At 41.5% G+C, this 19,100-nt stretch overlaps 1 long non-coding RNA gene across 1 annotated transcript in view; it reads left to right on the plus strand.

The window, feature by feature from the left end:
• Positions 1 to 374: 374 nt before the first annotated feature.
• Positions 375 to 19,100, plus strand: part of LOC123615118 (uncharacterized) — a 150,992-nt gene continuing 132,266 nt past the window's right edge. Inside the window, exons 1-2 of the long non-coding RNA XR_006722677.2 lie at positions 375 to 6,619; positions 16,863 to 17,048. This is a non-coding gene — a long non-coding RNA (uncharacterized LOC123615118). The remainder of the gene's footprint in view (positions 6,620 to 16,862; positions 17,049 to 19,100) is intronic.

Here is a 19,100-nt window from a genome sequence, read left to right on the forward strand (position 1 = left end):
TTGAACATTGGGCCAAGTTGTGTGGCAGTGAACTCTTGCCAAGGCTTTGCACCTTCAATATTTTGTAGTGTTGTTGTAAGTGATAGCATTTTGAATCTCTCTTGTTTTCAGTCATCTCCTTACTATGGTATTTGCACAATGAAAATTGCCACTGCTTGTCTTTTATCATCAAGTGGAATGCCTTCTCCCACTTACTCAAAGTACAGCTTGTCATTTGGTGAATAAACTGTGTACTGGAGGTAGCCACTTAAATGAGACAGCCTATTAGAAGTGTCTCTTTAAAAAAAGTAGTTGGCTATCAGATATGTAAATTTAGAATCCTGGGACTTGATGGTTTAGCTGGTCCAGAGATGGTGAGGCTATGCATACTGACTTCTCTGGAGACCAGCTGTTTCAGCTGCCTTCTGTGGTTAAAGGCCTTGAGCCATTTTGGTTTCTAAAGGTGATGAACTGCATGTGTGAGGCTGGGTTGGGAGTGAGGGAGGAGAGGCCCTTGCCAGTGAGTTTGGACTTGTCCGAGTGTGGGCACCGCAGGACTTCTTAGAAGAATGCCAGGTTGGAATAGCAGGCACATTTGACGGTAGACTTCCAGACAAAATGACTCATGTTGCATTATCTTTATTACGAGCGTTTTCTAAAAAATACTTAAGGAGTATATTTACAGTACTTTCAGTTTTTTATAATGATTATTTTCTTGCCTTGAGAAGAACACCCTAAGATTCACTGAATAGAATAAAGTCTCTTTAAAAGTATGCTACTCTATTTAATGTAGTAATAGCCACAGTGTGATAATCAGAAGTGGTAAGCAATCAGTTCTATATAAACATGACCTCTAGTACTGTATTTCCTTCTACTGAGCTCCAGCCTCCAATTTCCAACCACCTGGTTAGTGTAGCACTTAACACAAAGAACTCTGATTATTAGCTATTAAATACTGGGTATCTTACAAGCATTGTAAATTTGTCCAGTTTCAAACAAAATACTCAGTCAGTTTCCAACACCAAGTCTGTGCCTCTGCTGTTTACTATTTTTCACCAAAACTGACATCTTCCCAGTTCTGCATTGCCATTGTTAATTTCTGTCTTGACCCTACCCTCAATCCTATCTGCTGAGTCCTCCCAATCCTGCATTTACTCTGCAATATTTTAACTATTGAAAAGTCAGCTGATAACCTTATGGGAGTTGCCCTGTGTGTTGTTTGTTGTTTTTCTCTTGCTGATTTTAATATTTTCTCCGTATCTTTAATTTTTGTCAGTTTGATAACTATGTGCCCCAGAGTATTCCTCTTTGGGTTAATCCTGTGTGGGACTCTGGGCTTCTTGGACTTGAGTGATTGTTTCCTTTCCCAAGTTAGGGAAATTTCAGCTATTATCTCTTAAAGTATTTTCTCAGGTCCTTTCTCATCTCTGGGACTCCTAAGTTGTTTATGACATTCCTTTACTATCTCTTAATATATGTAAGGTCTTTAGTGATAGCCTCTCTCATTTCTAATATTGTTAATTTACATCTTTCTTTTTTTTATCCTGATGAGATTAGCTGGAGGTTTATCAATTTCATTTTCTCCAATAATCAGATTTTGTTTTAATCAGATTTTCTCTCTTTTTCTGCTTTTTATTTCACTGATTTCTACTCATTATTTCTTTCTTCTGCCTATTTTGGGTTTAGTTTTGTTTTTTGTTTTTTCTGGTTTAAAGTGTAAGCTGACGAGACATTTTCCCCTGTCTTTTAAAAAGTATTATTTTATTGAAGTCTAGCAGATTTACAATGTTGTATTAGTTTCTAGTGTACAACGTAGTGATTCAATTATATATATATACTTTTTCATAGTCTTTTTCATTATAGGTTATTACAAGCCATTGGATATAGTTCCCTGTGCAATACAGGAGGACCTTATTTATTTTGCGTGAGACCATCTTTTCTTTTTTGTATCCTATTCATATTCTTGAGCTTTGTTCTGAGATGAACTTAAGTTACTTGGGAACTGTTAGGGAGGACCAGATGAGCCATTTATCTAGGGCTAATGTTACCGTACTACTGAAGTGATACTCTTCTGGGTACTTTATGCTCTATGAATTATGCTCCCCTACAACCCCACCCTGGCCTATGGGAACACAATTTCCAGCCTCTTTAAACTTCGGAGATTCTTCCCTTTGATCCTTTCTGATGTTATTTCCTGAGCCTCAGGGTAGTTTCTTTACATGCATATGCTGATCATTACTCAAGTGAAGACACAAACATCCCAGTGTGCAAATCCTCAGAGCTTTTCCTCTGGGCAGCATTTTCATCTATATGCTGCTCTGTGGTCTGTGGCTGCCTTGCCCTCAGAGGACTGCCAACATCATCTCAACTCAGACCACTGGGTTCTGCCTTGGTTTCCCCTTCTGCTTCAGCCTATTACACTCTTCCCAGGCTGTAAGCTGGGGGCAATCACAGGGCTCACCTCATTTGTTGGTCAGCGATCACTGGCCTGCACTGTCTGATGTCCAATATCTGAAAACCATTGTTACAAATGTTTATTTTTTCCAGTGTTTTGTTGTTTCAAGTGAGATGATAAACATGTTTCTGTGATTCCATCATAGCCAAAAGTGGACATCTGCTGTAATATTTTTTAACCTACTTTTTGGGCTGCATACTTTGTGCTGATAATGTATATTACTCTACCAAAAAACAAACAAACAAAAACAAAAAACTTGACCAGAGTCTTGGAAATGACTGGTGCAAGTGATGGGTCTTGAATTTAATCCATCTTTTTTAAGAAAACAGGAAGGACAAGATCTGGCAAGACAGAGGCTTAAGTCTAGCCTGATCAGACTATTTGTTAAATGCAGTGCAAACAGTGACAACTACTGAAGGAGGTAGTGTTTATAGGACTGATTTCTTGATCATAAAAATTCATTTGCTTAAAAATTCAGGAAAGGCATTCAAGCCAGAAGCTTGGACCCAATGGATCTACCTCTGCCCCCAGGGTCAGGCAGCCTGGTCCGGTGACTCAGGAGCAGATCAAGGTGGGGGCTATCCATCCAACAGGCTGCTCACCTGCCTGGAAGAGGCCTCACTTTACAGTACCACACCAGCTGAATCTGTGTTGCATTCCCTTATCTTTTTTGTTCTGACTTCTAGCTCCTACTAATTACATGGTATGAGAGCAAGCTAATTCCAGAGATTTGAATGGAGGTTAAACTAAGAAACACCCTAATCAGGATAGTGTGATTATAGAACAAATCACACAACTAACAATTTAAGCTAAACCATTTAATTAAACCACAGCGAGCAAGTTAGACTGTTGTCACGTGTAGAGTAGGGTGATGTAAGGACAATTAGAATTTTGAAATTATTTAGCCAGTCTCTGCTCCCTGGGTCCACAGGCATGTAGGCTCTTCATCAGTTCTTAAGAACAATGATGATAAATGATAAGAAATTTGTAATAAAACATAAGTATATTCTTTAACTGTTTTCTCTGAAATAAGAGAGGCATCTGACAGCCTCTCAAAGAAAGTATGAAATCCAGGGAGGTGGGAGTGGGGCAGCTCTGAGCCTCTTTGGTGCCTTTGTGGGAGTTAGGAGAAGGTGCTGCCTCCGGGTGATGCAACCTCATGGATGCTTGGCTTGGCAAATGGATCTCAGTTCAGAGTTCAGGCTCCCTTGTCTCCTCGACTGGGCATCTTCGTGCAATAAATTGACTACACAGTTGTTTGTGGGCCACCAGTGGCAGGAGGCTGCTTCAACAATCTTCCCTCCAGCCGTGGCCTCTGGCTGGCCTGTTTCATAGGTGGAGGGACTGAGAGATCGGTGAGATGTTTTTTGGCTTAAAAAAGGATGAAAGCCTAACCATGAAATCCTGACCCAATATAAACCTGCTGCAGAGGAGTAAGAATAAAATGCCCACAGGATAAGGAATAAAATGTCCTTTTTAGAGCTTGGAAGGATTTTGGAAATGATCAAGTTCTTCCTTTCAGCTCTTTAACAGACGAGGAACCTGAGAGTTCAAAGAGGAAGAAAGCAGCCCCAGGTCTCACCGCTCCTAAGTAGCAGCGTCTGGACAGGGCCTGAATACTGGGATTCCAGGCTGTGTTCTTTCCACAACCTACTGCCTGACCATGAGCAATTTCCTTTCAGTATTTAACTACCATTTTTGCAAATTAAAAATTGGATAGTTTTTTTTTTTCTCAAAATGCTGCTAACAACCCATCTCAAAAGTCCAGATAAAAAGAGAACTTCTCATTCAATAATTACAGGACTTCCAAGCATCATCATTTATAGTACTTGAAAAAATACAATTTTCATTTCCATGGAATCATGGCTTCTGGCAGTAATAATTCCATTACTCTTGATGAACCAACTGAGACATCCAAGTTAATGCGATTTGTGTTCAAAGATATCCTAAAAAGGCTGATGTAACTTCATTATCAGTACATGACTTTAAAAAGTAGTTTATCTAGGAAAACAAATAATGAGTGCATCTTCTAACATCACTCTAATAAGATTTTCTGTTCTTCCAGGTCAGGTGGCAAAAGTTTAATGAGCAATTTAATTGCTTGATGAATCAAATATGTCTCATTTTTTGCTCCAAAGGTTGGGGTAACATTGATTCAGATGAAGTGTTAGAGTTTTGGTTAGAGTATTTTACCTCAAGGACTAAAATCTACCTTAGAAATCATCTGCAGGTCCTCCAAACCCTATATTATGCCTAACTTCACTCTCTCTAATTACTAATCATAAAATCCACAAACTTCAGAGCTAGATTTCATTTTAGAAATTATGTATTATCTGTTTACTACTACTCTATCTAGTCATCCTTGAAGCTCTAGTGAATAAAAACATTTTAAAAATGTTATTTGAAAAAATGTGTATTTTAAAGTGTGTTTTCATCACTTCATTTTGAATGTAGGTAATACATTCACATGTTTCAAAATCCAAAGGTGACAAAAGCATCTCAGAGGCAAACAGTGTAATTAGTTTCTTATGCATCTTTTGGGAGATATTTATATGCAAGCAAATTAATTCACATCTTCTCCCCTTTTTATACAATTAGTAGCTTACCATACACAGAGCTCTGAACTTTGCTTTTTTCACTTAATAACAGAGTAAAAATTTTCTCCACCTCGTTTCTGTCATGGACCGAAGGTGAAGGAATGTTCCTCATTAGGAAAGCATCCAAGCTTTCCTAGACACCAGGAATGAGTGGACTCCAGGAGTGACTGGGTGAGCGGGGCTGTGCCCCAAGTCAGGACAGGGAGCTCACAGGGACAAGGATTTTAAAATCCTAGAGGACTGACTTAGTTTGCAGAAAGTTCCAAGGAGAAGGTGGGGACTTGGTTCTTAAAGGATCTGGGGAGAGATCGCGCCTTCCAGGTCTTCCTCCCCAACACGTGATGGAGGCCACCGGGAAGGGAGGACCTTTGATCTTCCCTCAGAGCAGACTAGCCACTTTTTTCTCAGGAATTCGGATTCAGGCACTCTCCGGTGAGCTCCGAGTTGGGGCACTTTACCTATTTTAAGACTTCAAATCCTTTATTTCTGGGTTTGAAAAAATAAAGGTGGGTGGAGAGACGAGGTATTTCGCGGGGTTAAGTGGCTAGTGTAAACGAGGGCAGCAGGAGCTGCTTCTGGAATTTTCCACGTTTCTCCTGAGTTCTCTAACCCGAATTGTCTCCTAAAAGTCTATCTTGCAGGCGCGGGATGACTGCGCAGCTAGTTCCTCTTCAGAAGAGGTTAAGCAAGTGAGGTCAAAACCACAGAGATTCTCACTTAAATAGAAAGAAGCAGGGATCCTTTGTTTCTTTTATGCTGAAGAGCTCTGAACCCAGCCTACCTTCTGCAAGCCTGCGTGCGCGTGCGCGCGCGCGCGCGCTGCCGAGGGGCTCTTCTGGGGTGGAGCGCAGCTCGTGGGCTGAGACAGCGGAGCGCTGCAAATTGGTTTCAGCTGACGGCGCGTGTTAGTGGAGGCCGCGCTCCTGCTATCTGTCTTGCTATTTTTTTCTTTTTTCCATTTTCTTTCTGAATTCATCTCTTGAGCTTGGGGCCTTAAAAATAACAAGCTTTTAAAATGACTGAGTGGGCTCTCAGGCTCCGCAGACCCAGCCTCCCCCGCTTCACGATCTAAGCAGGGCTCTGGATCCTAGTTTTCCATACCGAGTCCCTCGGAACCGGAACCGGAACCGGAACCGGCAGGGAGCCCTCAGCTGGGGGAGGAGGGACTACAGGGTCAGAGGGCAAGAAAGGGGTGGACAGCGTGTGGGTCAGAGGTGTGGGGAGCTGCTCGCAAATAATGGCTCCATCCTAAAGGACTCTTGAGCAATCTTCGGCTTGTACTAAAGCTTGAAATTGCTGAGCAAAGGCCTGTTGGTGATGGACGCCCTCCATTGCCCTCGACCAGGGCAACTGCAGGAACCTGCCAGGCTCTTAGGCCAGCCTGGCCTTGCAAGAAGGATCTGTCTTCCTCAAGATCTTTGTCTCTAGAGCAGAACCAGAGCCCGAGTGGAGCGCAGCCCAAGCGCGGCGCACGCTGGAAGAACTAAGGCCCAGGCAGCTACGTGACCTGGGAGCAGCGTGTCCCCACTGCACCCAGCTCATCTCCTTCTCACAGCGAATCTACCGTGTCCCAAGACACCAGCTCGAGGTACAAAAAGTCACAATTCCTCTCCTTTATGATGTACATTTTTGCAATGCATATATAACAATATATACAACATATACAATGCATATGTATGTTTTTATTACAAATGTCAAAGTATTTTACACAACATCAAAGTGTTCAAGTTATAAAGTGAAAGTCCTGTCTCTCTGTAAGTCACTTTTGAGAGTTTGGATGCAGCCTCCTAGATCTTATTCCATATGCATACAAAGATCATGTAATTATCACCCGGAGCCCCCATCTGATGGGCTGGGAAAAGCTCATTCCATCCCCACCTCTCCTCCAGTGTTAAGCTTTGTGGGTCTGATGAGGTCACAGGCTTGCAGAGAAAACACTGAACCGTAATTGTTTCACTAGGGCCCCTGTTCTCTGTTGCTGTCATTGTTGGTTCTCAGGGTAAAGAGGTGAGAACCGCTTCCTTCCAGTGCTCTGCTCTCCCCTCTTCTCCCATAGCAAGAACCTGTCCTCTGTCCTCTGGCTCCCTAGGGATACAAACTCAGACATGAGCCCTTAGGGCTGGGGGGACCCACCTCGCCACCCGACCACCGCAGTCTACCCTGCACGCTGCCACTAGGCTCCTCATTCTAACTCACATCTCTGATTATGCCTCTTGCCTTAAAAGCGTTCACTGTCCCTGCCACTATCTAAGCCATACAGTCCCAACCTGGTACTGTGGCTTTCGAGGCCCTCCATGAGCTGGCCCTGTGGTGAATTGTGCTAACTGTGGTTTTTAATCTCCCCTTTTATCTCCTCCCCATTCTCCTTCTTCTGGTTTCCTATCCTATTCTATGGCAAGAGGGCGTATAACCCAGGCCTGGTCAACCATTGCACCCCATTTACCAGGGCCCAGTGATTGGCCCAGTAACAGCCCGCGTTTCAGACAAGGCCATTGACTGATCTGCCGAAGGTTATGTTCCATAACTACCTGGAGGATGTGGGCCTGCAGAGGGAGTAAGTGAGGCCCATGGTGAGCAGCTGAGGGAAGGGGAGGGAGAGAGGAATGGAGAATAGTTTGTAGTGTTTGGATACAGCCATGCTGGAGGCTGGCACCATCTCTGGCTGGGCCAGCTATCAGAAGCTCCTTTTTTGACTCAGCTAATTTGAATTGGATTTTAATTACTTCCACTGGAAGAATCCTTCATGCCTAATGCAGGACCCCATCATCTATCTTTCGAACCTATGTTCCTTTCTTTTCCTTTGAGTATAGATTCTGTGCTCCAGTCAAACTCTGCTCCCTACTAGTTGGCCCCCTTTCCTGCCCTGCCTTCTCTGCTTAGAATACCATGAGCATCTCCTCCCCTCCAATCCCATTTCTACGAGTCCAAGTTCCACTTCTCCCTCAAGGCTCAACGCAGTGGGCCTCCTCCATGCAAAGTTCCCTCTGACACTGTCTTAGTCTGTATGCACTGCTATAATCAAACACCACAGACTGGGTAGCTTACAAACAACAGAAATTCACTGCTCACAGTTCTGGAGGCTGGAAGACCAAGGTCAAGGCGTCCGCATGGTCTGGGGAAGGCCTTTTTCATGGTTCATAACTGGTGCCTTTTCACTGGGTCCTCACATGACAGGCAGGGTGAGCAAGCTCTCTGGGGACCCTTTAAAAGGGCACTAATCCCATTCAGGAGAACTCCACCCTCGTGACTTAAGTACCCCCCAAAGGCCCACCTCCTAAGACCATCGTCGTTGTGGGGGCAGGATTTCAACATATGAATTTTTGGGAGACACAGGCAGACCGTAGCAGATGTTATAATCAAATGGTTGGATACTGTTTCTTTTCCTGCACACTGCAGCTCAGCCCCAAAAATTCCAAGGTAACAAGGACTTCATGGTGCACAGGGGGAGAGCTGTGGCCTTTCAGGAGGCTGCCCACACAGCCCCAAGTCAAGACAAGCATCACACCATTTATCATAGAAATTGATTTTTCTCCAGCACGTATTACTAAGGCATATCCATCTTACTTTGAACTTGAAATGTGCTGCAGCACAAAAATCACAGTAAGCACTCAGCAACAAGGTCAGTCGAAGGTACTGATGCTCAGACACATAAATTGTTTCATTCTGATCTCAGCGAGGATCAAGAATGGCTCTACTGTTCGCATGAAACCCTCCAACTATCACAGCCTTTTCTTGCGTGTTATTTGGGAGGAGGCTTAAGAGCCATTTATTGGCCTGTCCTTTCAGGTTTATGGGTTGAACCCAATTTCAAAATAAACCAATCTAGCCCAATTTTGTCAGCTGTAGAACTGGAGGATTAAAGTAGAAGCAGATTACTCAGGTCCTTCTAGCTCAGATTCTAGGACCCAGAAGGTGCTTAAGGATAGATTGAACCCCGTAAGTCTAACCACTGTCAATAAAACAAGTGTGGAAATCACACTGGCACACTGAGTCTATTTCCTCTTTTGTCAAGTGGGGGATAATATTATCTCCCTCACCAGGTTTTGCATAAGAATCAGAAATAATGCTTGTAAAGTACTTAGTGCTAGATCTGGTAGGCGGGAGATACTTAGTAGATGGTTGCTGCTATTATTATTAACATTATCAGTTATAGTTTACAACAAGAACCCTCAAGTGGTTATAAACCACATGCGAAGGGGACGCTGTGAAGGAAGTGAGAATGACTTCGTGAAGGCTTCGTGGACTTAGAAGGAAGGAAAGAAGAGTGAAGTTGGGTTTGGTAGGTGATGGTGGGGACAGGCCTTGTGGTCCCAGGACATGCTCTGGTCTGGAGGACTCTCTCTGCTCCCCATTCGTACCCAGAGCATGAACGTCTTCCCCGCTGTTAAGTTCTTATTCTAACATCAGCAGCACATAGCTCTCTTTGCTCTCTTCTGTCTATGCTATAGTGATCTTGTAACATCGACATATTACAAACCCCATCGGACAATAATTTTTGTTTTCAATTGCCATGCACTTGTTAAATAGCTCAAGAGGAGAATAATAATCCATTACATTTACAAGATATTTACCATTTTTGTTTCTCTTCCTTCGTTCCTGAAGATCCAGGTTTCCTTCTTGTGCTACTTCCCCGCTGCCTGAAGAACTTCCTTCAGTGCTTCTTTTACAGCAGGTCTGCCAACCATCATTTTCTTAGTTTTTCTTCATCTGAGAATGTCTTCCACCTGGAGGGCTATTAACCTGTTTGTAGAAGTTGCCCTTCTTTTAGAAGGTGATTGACCCATTGGAATTCAGGCTGCAAGTTCTTAACCAGCTTTTTCTGGGCTGTGGTTTCAAGGTCAGTTTGTTTTCAAAGTCTTTGCAGTGCTATTCAGACCTGTCCCAGGAGAGTGCCACCAGGCTGACACTTGGGTGGTGGTTTACCCCTGAGTTCAGCTCCCAAAGTTGTTATGCTGGTTAGGATTATGTCCGTACATGTGCCGCTTGGTAGTGAGCCCAGGGGTTTATTTACAACTTTGTGGGACTGATTTTCCAAGCTCCTTTCTCTCTGTGATGTCTTGATACATTCAGGTCCCTGGGGAGTCTTCTTTTTGGTACTTTCCCCAGAAAGCTGTGGCTTTATATATTCTGCTCTGCCATGTACTCTAAGTGCTGGAAGGACAGAGAGAGGGAAAAAGCAATGGAGTTTGCCCCAGTCTTTTGGGAAGACAGCTCTTCTGATTAGAGAAGAAGGTTCCTCTCACTCAGCGTTTCAGGCATCTGTGGGTGCCTTTTGCTGGTACTGTCACTACCAGGAGACCTGTTTCCTGGTCCTGGAGCCGGAGCTGGAGGGTTTCTCCCTGAGCTGTCTGTCTGTGTGGAAGCCTCCTCGTGGCTCCTCCCCCCACTCACCCCCGTAACTCCCGCATCCAGACAAGGGTACACTGGAATTAGAAAATGGTAAGCCCTCCACTGGTTCAGGGCTGCTGCAAATGCTGATCTTCCGCAGCCCTTTGGCTGCTTTATTTTTAGAATCCTTAAGTGCTGCTCCTTGTGTTCTGTCCAGATTTTATAACTGCATTTAGCGGGGGAGAGACGGGATAGACCTGCTAACTTTCCATTTTCCCCTGAACTGGAACCCTACTGCTCAGAAATAAACATATTCATATTTTGCTGTCTTTTCTTCCAATATGTATTTTTCGTGAACACACACACAACTGGAATCACATCCTATGTGGTTTAGTAGTTTACTTTCTCAAAATCATTGTGAGAATTTCCACAAATACTATTAAAATATGAGTAAAATATTTAAAATCTGATTTAAAAGTATTATACATTTATTGTTGAAATGTTGAGAAGGGAGAAAATCATAAACAATAAAGCAAAAAATATGGATAGTCCCACCACCCAGAAATAACTCAACATTTTGATGTATACTTTTCCAATCTTCTAAGCATTTTATGTATATAAATTACTGTGCATACTACTTTGAAGCTTGCTTTTTAACTTGATGCATTGTGAATATTTTCCATACTATTTAATCGTCTACAGCACATTTTGAAAGGCTACATTGTAATCCATCACATGAATAGGCCAGAATATATCAGAATATTTTTAAATAACCAGAGATTATTGTAAATTTAAGTTGCTCATGATTTTTCTTTTTGCAGGGAAATTTAATCAACATTCTTAGCATTCAGAGAAGTGACTTTGTACAGCTCTACTTTTAGTCTTATGATACATTGTAGCATACAATTGTAAGGACAAAGACGTTTTATACTTATTTCCAGTTGCCTTTGAAAAAGATTGTACCTATTTAAATAGGTGCATACCCTTGCACTTATGCCAAATTAGGTATCACTTAAAATATATATTTTAATTGGATAGATTAACATAGGCCATTAAAAATTTTATTTACTATTTTGTGTATACTATTGAAAATATTTATGATTAGGTAATATTTTACATGCGGCTGGAGCATACTCTTGTTGTGGAATTTTTTTGTGCTATTTTATATAATTCTACCATAATTCATGCCTCTGTCTTTGTGTATCTACTAGCGTATATCTATCTATCTATCTATCTATCTATCTATCTATCTATCTATCTATCTATCTATCTATCTACCTACCTATCTACCTACCTACCAACCTATCTATCCAGCATACTTTTCCACAATTCCATTTCTTTACTATAGATTTATAGAATAGGGCCACTGGGTCAAAGATCATTAACTTGTTTCTTTTTGCAAATATATATATGTATATATAACTTGTGCATCAAGACTTTGAAGAAACAGGTGTACTTTCTCCATAATCTTTTCCCTTTCTGCTGGGAGGATGCAACTGATCATGAGGCCCTAGGGTATGTGAGGAACCACAGGATGGAAGGAGACTGGATCCCTTAATCACTACCTGGAGGAGAGCCCCTTGTGGACTGGAACACTGGGTTATGCTCTGACATGGATAGGATGCACTGTTGGGTTAAGACACTGAACTTTGGTGATTTATTCTTCAGAAACAATAATTGTTAATATTTTGGTGCATTTTTTTCTCAGTTTTTTCCCTATGCATTATTTCTCCTTAGTTTAGATCAGAGGATTTTTTTTTAAGGCAATTGGTATGCATTTCCTTATTTCCCTTATCAAACTATAAAGTTCTTGAGATTTGATGTTTTAATGTCCTTGAGCACCATAATATCTTGATACATATTTGTTGAATGACTTCTAAGTCCAGTGCTGAGAATATTTTATTTACCAAAATTTATTTGAAATTTGACACAGTTTGGTCCTGCCTTAGCAAATCCTTCTTGGGTTAGTTTACTGTCAGAACCATAGATTTGTTTTCCCAGTCCTTCCAAGTTGTCTTTCAAAGGCTTGTCTTTGATCACATAATTTTGTGACACTTCTTTTCAGAGTCAAGATTACTATGCAGTGTTCTGTGTTCATCTGACTTCTCAGCCACAGGCCAATCTCTGCTCTGGTCCAGTCCCCATTCATTTGTTCACTTAGTCATTCATCAGATATTTGTCAACACGTACTGTGTGCTGATACAGCAAGGAGGCCACAGTGGCTGCTGCAGGTGTTGGGGGCAGTGTGGTGAAGAACAGGAGTGAAAGAGGAAAGAGAGGAGTGACGTGACCTGACTTAAGTTTTGTAAGGGTCATGCTGACCGCTGTGTTGAGAGCAGAAGGAGACTGGCAGGAAGAAAATCAGGACCAGATGGGAGGCTATTTCAAAATCTAGAAGAGATGACGGTGGCTTGGATCAGAATGGTAGCAGTGGCTGTAGGAAGACAAGTAAGAATTTAGATACATTTGGAATATGGAACTGATAGGACTTCCTGATAGACTGGTTGTGGGCGTGGGTGGTGAGGGAAAGTCTCCACAGTTTGGATAGAGAGAGCTTTCTAAAATGCAACTGACCTAAACCCTGCAGTAGCTCCTCCTCATTCTCCATGGACACATGTCAAACAAAATTCAACTTTAACTAAAACACACTGAGCTCTCCATGGCTGGTCTCCTCTGACATCCTTTTGCATTTTGTACACGAGCCATAACACCTCACCTTCCGTCCCCACACCTCTACATTCAGCACATGCATTTTTTAATTTCCTGAAAGACTGTTCCAATTCTTTTTTTTAAATTGAAGTGTACTTTGTTTACAATGTTGTGTTAATTCCTGGTGTATAGCATAGTGATTCAGTTGTACATATATATATTCCTTTCCTATTCTTTTTCATTGTAGGCTATTATAGTTAGTTCCCTGTCCTCTACAGTAGGACTTTGTTGTTCATTCATTTTATATATAGTAGTCAGTATCTGCAAATCCCAAACTCCCAGTTCATCTCTCCATCCCTCCTTCCCACCCACCCCCAACCCTGGTAACCACAAGTTTGTTTTCTATGTCTAGGAGTCTGTTTCTGTTTTGTAAATAAGTTCATTTGTGCCTTTTTTTATTAGGTGCACATATAAGTGATATCATATGGTATTTTTCTTTCTCTTTCTGGCTTACTTCACTTAGAATGATGATCTCCAGGTCCATCCATGTTGTTGTAAATGGCATTATTTTATTCTTTTTAATGGCTGAGTAGTATTCCATTGTATATGTGTATACCACAACTTCTTTATCCATTCATCTGTCAATGGACATTTAGTTTGCTTCCATGTCTTGGCTATTGTAAATAGTGCTTCTATAAACATTGGGGTGCATGTATCTTTTTGCATTAGAGTTTCCTCTGGATATATGCCCAGGAGTGGGGTTGTTAAATCATATACTGAATCTATTTTTAGTTTTTTAAGGAATCTTCATACTGTTCTCCCTAGTGGCTGCACCAAATTACATTCCTATCCACAGTGTAGGAGGGTTTCCTTTTCTCCAAACCGTCTCTAGCATGTATTATTTGTGGACTTTTTAATGATGGCTATTCTGCTTGGTGTGAGGTGTAGTTCTGATTGTAGTTTTGATTTGCATTTCTCTGATAATTAGTGGTATTGAACATTTTTTCATTTGTCTATTGGCAATTTGTATGTCTTCACTGGAGAAATGTTTGTTCAGGTCTTCTGCCCATTTTTTTGATTGGGTTTTTTTTTTTTTTTTTGATGTTCCAGCACAGTGATCATTCTCATTCATAACACTTACACACTCACTCATAATGGCCTCACATAGGTCTTCCTTCCACACTGAGCTTCTCAAGGCCAGGAGTTGTATCTTAATAATCACTGTCTGCCCACCCCTGCCCTGGCACAATTTCTAGCCCACAGCTGACGGTCAGGGCACACTGATTGGGTAAATGAATAGAGATTCAAGAAGCAGAGTGGACAACTGCTATGTGCTGTTGGGACTCTATCACCTTAGGAAAAGTAAAAGAGGACTGGACTCCTGAGACATCTGCATGGCAGTGTTTCTATTTCTTTCCTGTTTTCTTTTCATGCATTGGCATATGTTTGTTCCATTAAACAAACCTGCTCAGTTTCAACTTGGGCCCAGTTACAGCCCTTGGTAAACATAGCTATAGCTGGATGGAGGAAGAATATGTTTTCCTATAGCAGTACATGGAAGCTAGGAGAACTTGGCATCTTTGAGGTTAGCTGGGTGTTAAGGAGGCTTGATCATGCTGTCTGCTTGGAACATGAGATCTCCCAGGAGGAGTATAGGTGAGGATAGCAGCCCTCCTAATAATGGTCCTTCCTTTGCTGTGTGGATTGTCATGGTATTGTTCAGGAGGTGGGCAGGACTGCCAGTGGGGTACTTGGAAGTTGCTGTGACTTTGGCTTATAAAAAAAATCGGGCAATCCCTGTCTATTTGGGTTAGGGTTTAGCTGGGGCATTGGTTGGCTTACATGTTGTGGGACAAAAACGAGGTCAAAGTCATCTCCCAAGATTCTACTTGCAAAAAGTTTCCAATTTTATTTACTGTCTCCTCGGATTCAGTTAAGAATGTCTCCAAGGAGAATGAGTCCCTGTGGCCGAAAAGCAAATAAATCAGTGTTGTGCTTCTACAGCAGGTTGTATCTGTCCAGAAAAGGTACGGTATTTGATTTTCCACCTTGAAAATTACTGTTTCCCATCATGTTCTCTCTGTGTTCATTTGATTATTGTAAGTGATTTTTGTAGACAGCTGTGTCCTACTTTGCTGTAGTTAGTAAGTCAAATTTGTTATCAACCTACCTTGGTAGAGGCCAGACACACTCAAACATTACACTGGTCAAAATCATATGAATTTTAAGACCCCTGTAGGGCAAACTGTGGCACATTTAAAAATTCTTGAACAAAGTCTGGATAAATAGAATGATAAATGTTTCCAGCTGTTATAAAAATGCAATGATTTGTATTAATAATCTGCCTAATGTATCTATCTGCCTGGTCTATGTATTCTCATATCACATATATGTGTGTATATATATAAATGTTATATATTTATATAAAATATAGTTACATAAAATATATATAAAAATATTTACATATGAAATATGAAATATATGTACATTTTTACATAATTTTTAAGAGGCTAATTGGGATAATGTAGTATATGATTGCAACAGATGGCTTGAAAAGGGACCCCAATTCTCTGCCTCTCCCTGTGTTCAGAACCCCTGCAATACGATTTTGCCAGTCTTCCCATCAAGAGGCAGAGTCAACTTCCCCCCAGTCTCTGCTGACCTTGTGACTTGTTTTGGTTAATAGAATGCAGTGGAAGTGATGGTTTGCCTTTTCGGAACCCGGGCTCAACAGGCCTGTGCGTTTCCCGTCTCTCTCTCATAACCCCTGCCTCTGCCGTGATGACAAGCCTGGGCGAGTCTGATGAGGAATGAGGAGGGCTGAGGATCCTCAGCTGGTCGCCAGGTTAATAAGGTGGTCCTTATTTCTTGTTTGCCAGTTCAAATTTGGCAGATGAACATAGTATATTTTAATTTGTACTTCTGATTACTAGTAAAATGGAACGTTAAAAATATAGTTCATGGCCGTTGCTTGCTCATAGTCTATGCATGCTTTCCTCTGGAGATATTCGTCTGTCTGCAGAGCCCTCCTGAGTGAGCTCTGTCATTTTACTTACATCCTTCCTTACTGGCAGCTTGTGGGGAATATCCGTTAGGCAGCACCAAGTCTAGGGAGCACGGATCTCATTTTTACCCATGAGAAAATCCAAAATGTGTTGACATTGAGGGATTAGATGGAGAAAATTGAAGTTGAAGAGCAGAGGGAAAGGGAGGCGAGCTCTGAGAAGGGGTGCTTTCTGCTGTGGACATGTGAGTCCCTCCAAACTCGCTGCCGCTCCTCCTGACTCTTGCAGCGACTCTCCCTGAAACAGGCTTTGTGGATTCTGCTCTCCTGTGTGCTGGTGACTAAAAGGGCCAGGAAGAGCATGAAATGGAGCAAAGCAGGGGGAGCAGGGCGGGAAGGAGCTGGGTAACAAAGAGCTGTGAGAGTCAAGGGCAAGAGGCTGTTTTCGCTGTGCATGAGGGCCTGCTGTTTGCATGCACATTGGCTGGGCTCCTGGGCAGTCACTGTCGTGTAGCGGTGCTTACTGTCTGCTGAGCGCCTTCAGAATACCCGCTGCACAACCCCACAGAGCCTGGGCCTCTCACACTTGCCAGTCTTGCAGCCTCTTACCTGTCCCTCAGCCTGCCCCAGCCAGTCCTTCTTCAGGGGAGCTCTGTGATGGCTTTAAATGAGGACTTTCCCGGAGAGGTATTTGCATTTTCATAGGGAACATTTTAAAACAAATCTAATTCTTACTATTATTTTGTAAATATTGTTACTGAAGTATAATGTACAGACAGCAAATTGCCCAAGTTTTTTGTTGTTTTTTTTTTAAATATAGTTTTTTTGTTTTGTTTTGTTTTTCTCATAGATGTACCAGCGGTTGAACCCAGCACCCTGTGCATGCTAAGTACACGCTCTACAACTGAGCTATTCTCACCTCCCAGCAAAGCTCCCACATTTTAAGGGCACACCTTGAATTTTGACAATGTGAAATCACAACCCAGATCAAGAACAGTGTGTTAGCAGCACCTTCTGGAATGACTTGTCTTCAAAGGTAACTGCTATTCTGACTTCTGAGATCTTGGGTTAGTCTTACGTGTGTGCAATGGCATTGTAATATATAGCTTTTTTGGGATCTGGTTTTGTTTGCTCAACATCAGGTCAGAGTTATCAACGTTGTTGCTAATAGCGGTATTTGTTCTTTTTCATTGCTGTGTAGTGTTCCATTTTGTGGAAAATATCAGAATTTATCCATTCTGTTGTTGATGAACACTTGGGTTGATTTGGGATGTTATGAATATACTTCTGTGAATGTTCTTAGACATGTCCTTTCATGAGCATATGTGCATTTCTTCTGGGTATATACCTGGGAGTGGAATTGCTGGATCATAAAGTGTATATATGTTCAATTGAATAGACATGGACAAGTTCCAAAGTGGTCCTACCAATCTGCATTTTCACCAGCAATATCTGAGTCCCAGTAACTCCATATCTCACCAATATGTGGTATTGTCAGTTTTTAAAATTTTTTGGTTTTAATTATAACCATTTTGGTGGGTAGGTAATGGTGTCTCATTATGGCTGTAATTTGCATTTCCATGGTGACTAGTGCTATTGAGCATTTTTTCGTAGACTCATTTGGCTATTTGTAGTGCCTGTTCAATTGAGAATGAATTGCTGTGGATAGTTGACTTGCCCATGGTGCACATATATATGCATATATATTTTAGATAGATACATATAATTTTTAAAAAACATAATTGGAATAGTGTAGTACATGCTTCTGACAGATTGAAAAGGGACCCCAATTCTCCACCTCTCCTTGTATTCAGAATGTCTACAAAACAATTTTGCCAGTCCTCCCATCAAGAGGTGGAGTCAGTTTCCTTCCAGTCTATGCTGGCCTTGTGACTTGTTTTGGCCAATAGAATACAGTGGAAGTGATGGTTTGCCAGCTCTAAGCCTGGGCTCAACAGGCCTGTGTGTTTACACTCTTTTTCTCATAACCCCTGCCTCTACCATGATCACAAGCCCGGGCGAGTCTGATGAAGAATGAGGAGGGCTGAGGACCCTCAGCTGGTAGCCAAGTTGATAAGGTCATCCTTAATTCCTTGTTAAGGAAAAAAATAACCAATTCAAATCTGGTAGATGAACATATTTTAACTTGTATTTCTTTGATTAGTAGTAAAATTAAACATTAAAAAATACATTTAATGGCCATCGATTTTTATAGTCTTTGCATATTTTGCTCTTGAAGTATCCATCTACTTGCAGAACTTTTTATATAGAAAGATATTAACCCTTTGTATTGTATGCAAAAAGTTGTTCTCCAGTTTATTGTTTCTCTTTACAGCTTATTTATGGTATTTCTATGTTAAGAAATTTTAACTTTTTATGTAGTTTAATGTATTAATATTTTCCTTTATAAATCACTTCTTTTTGTGCAATACTAAGTATAGTTATTTACCTCTTACCTTTTAGAGAACACAACTGTCCAAAGGAATAAATCTCTAATTGTGGAACATGGGGACTTGGTAGGCTATTAAAGGAGATAATTTGGGCAGGGAGCCAATATCAGTTAGGATGCTTTTGTATATCAGTGACAAACTCTGCCTCAAACTATTTAAAAATAAAGACATTTTATTTCACATAACAAGAAATTCAGAAGTATGACAGTTTCAAAAATTGGTTAAATCAGCAGCTCATTGGATTTTTGTCTTACAGCCTGTTCTTTTTCCATCTTGCCACAGTGCTATTGTTGGGGTGTTGGCTTTGTCTTCTTGTGGTTCTCTTCATGGTCACAGTATGGCTGCCAGTTATCCAAAGGGCAACACGCTTCCTTGTTCTATCCAGAGAAGAGAGAAGAGTACCTCCCAAGTTTTGAATATATGTTCCTCTCTTCAGTGCAACTGAGCCATCTAAGGTCATGTGCTCACCACTAGATTGATAACAGTGGCCAGAAGGATTCTCAACTCAATCAGGACTCTCCTTTGGGAGTTGGAAATCAGATGACTAAATATACAACAGAATGAGGTTTGGACAGGAAAGAAGAAAGGGGTAAGGATGTTGGACAGGTCAACAGCAGCGGTCACTGCAGGCCCTTCTA

Source organism: Camelus bactrianus, chromosome 3 (genome assembly GCF_048773025.1).
Source record: "Camelus bactrianus isolate YW-2024 breed Bactrian camel chromosome 3, ASM4877302v1, whole genome shotgun sequence".
Classification (NCBI taxonomy): Eukaryota; Metazoa; Chordata; class Mammalia; order Artiodactyla; family Camelidae; genus Camelus; species Camelus bactrianus.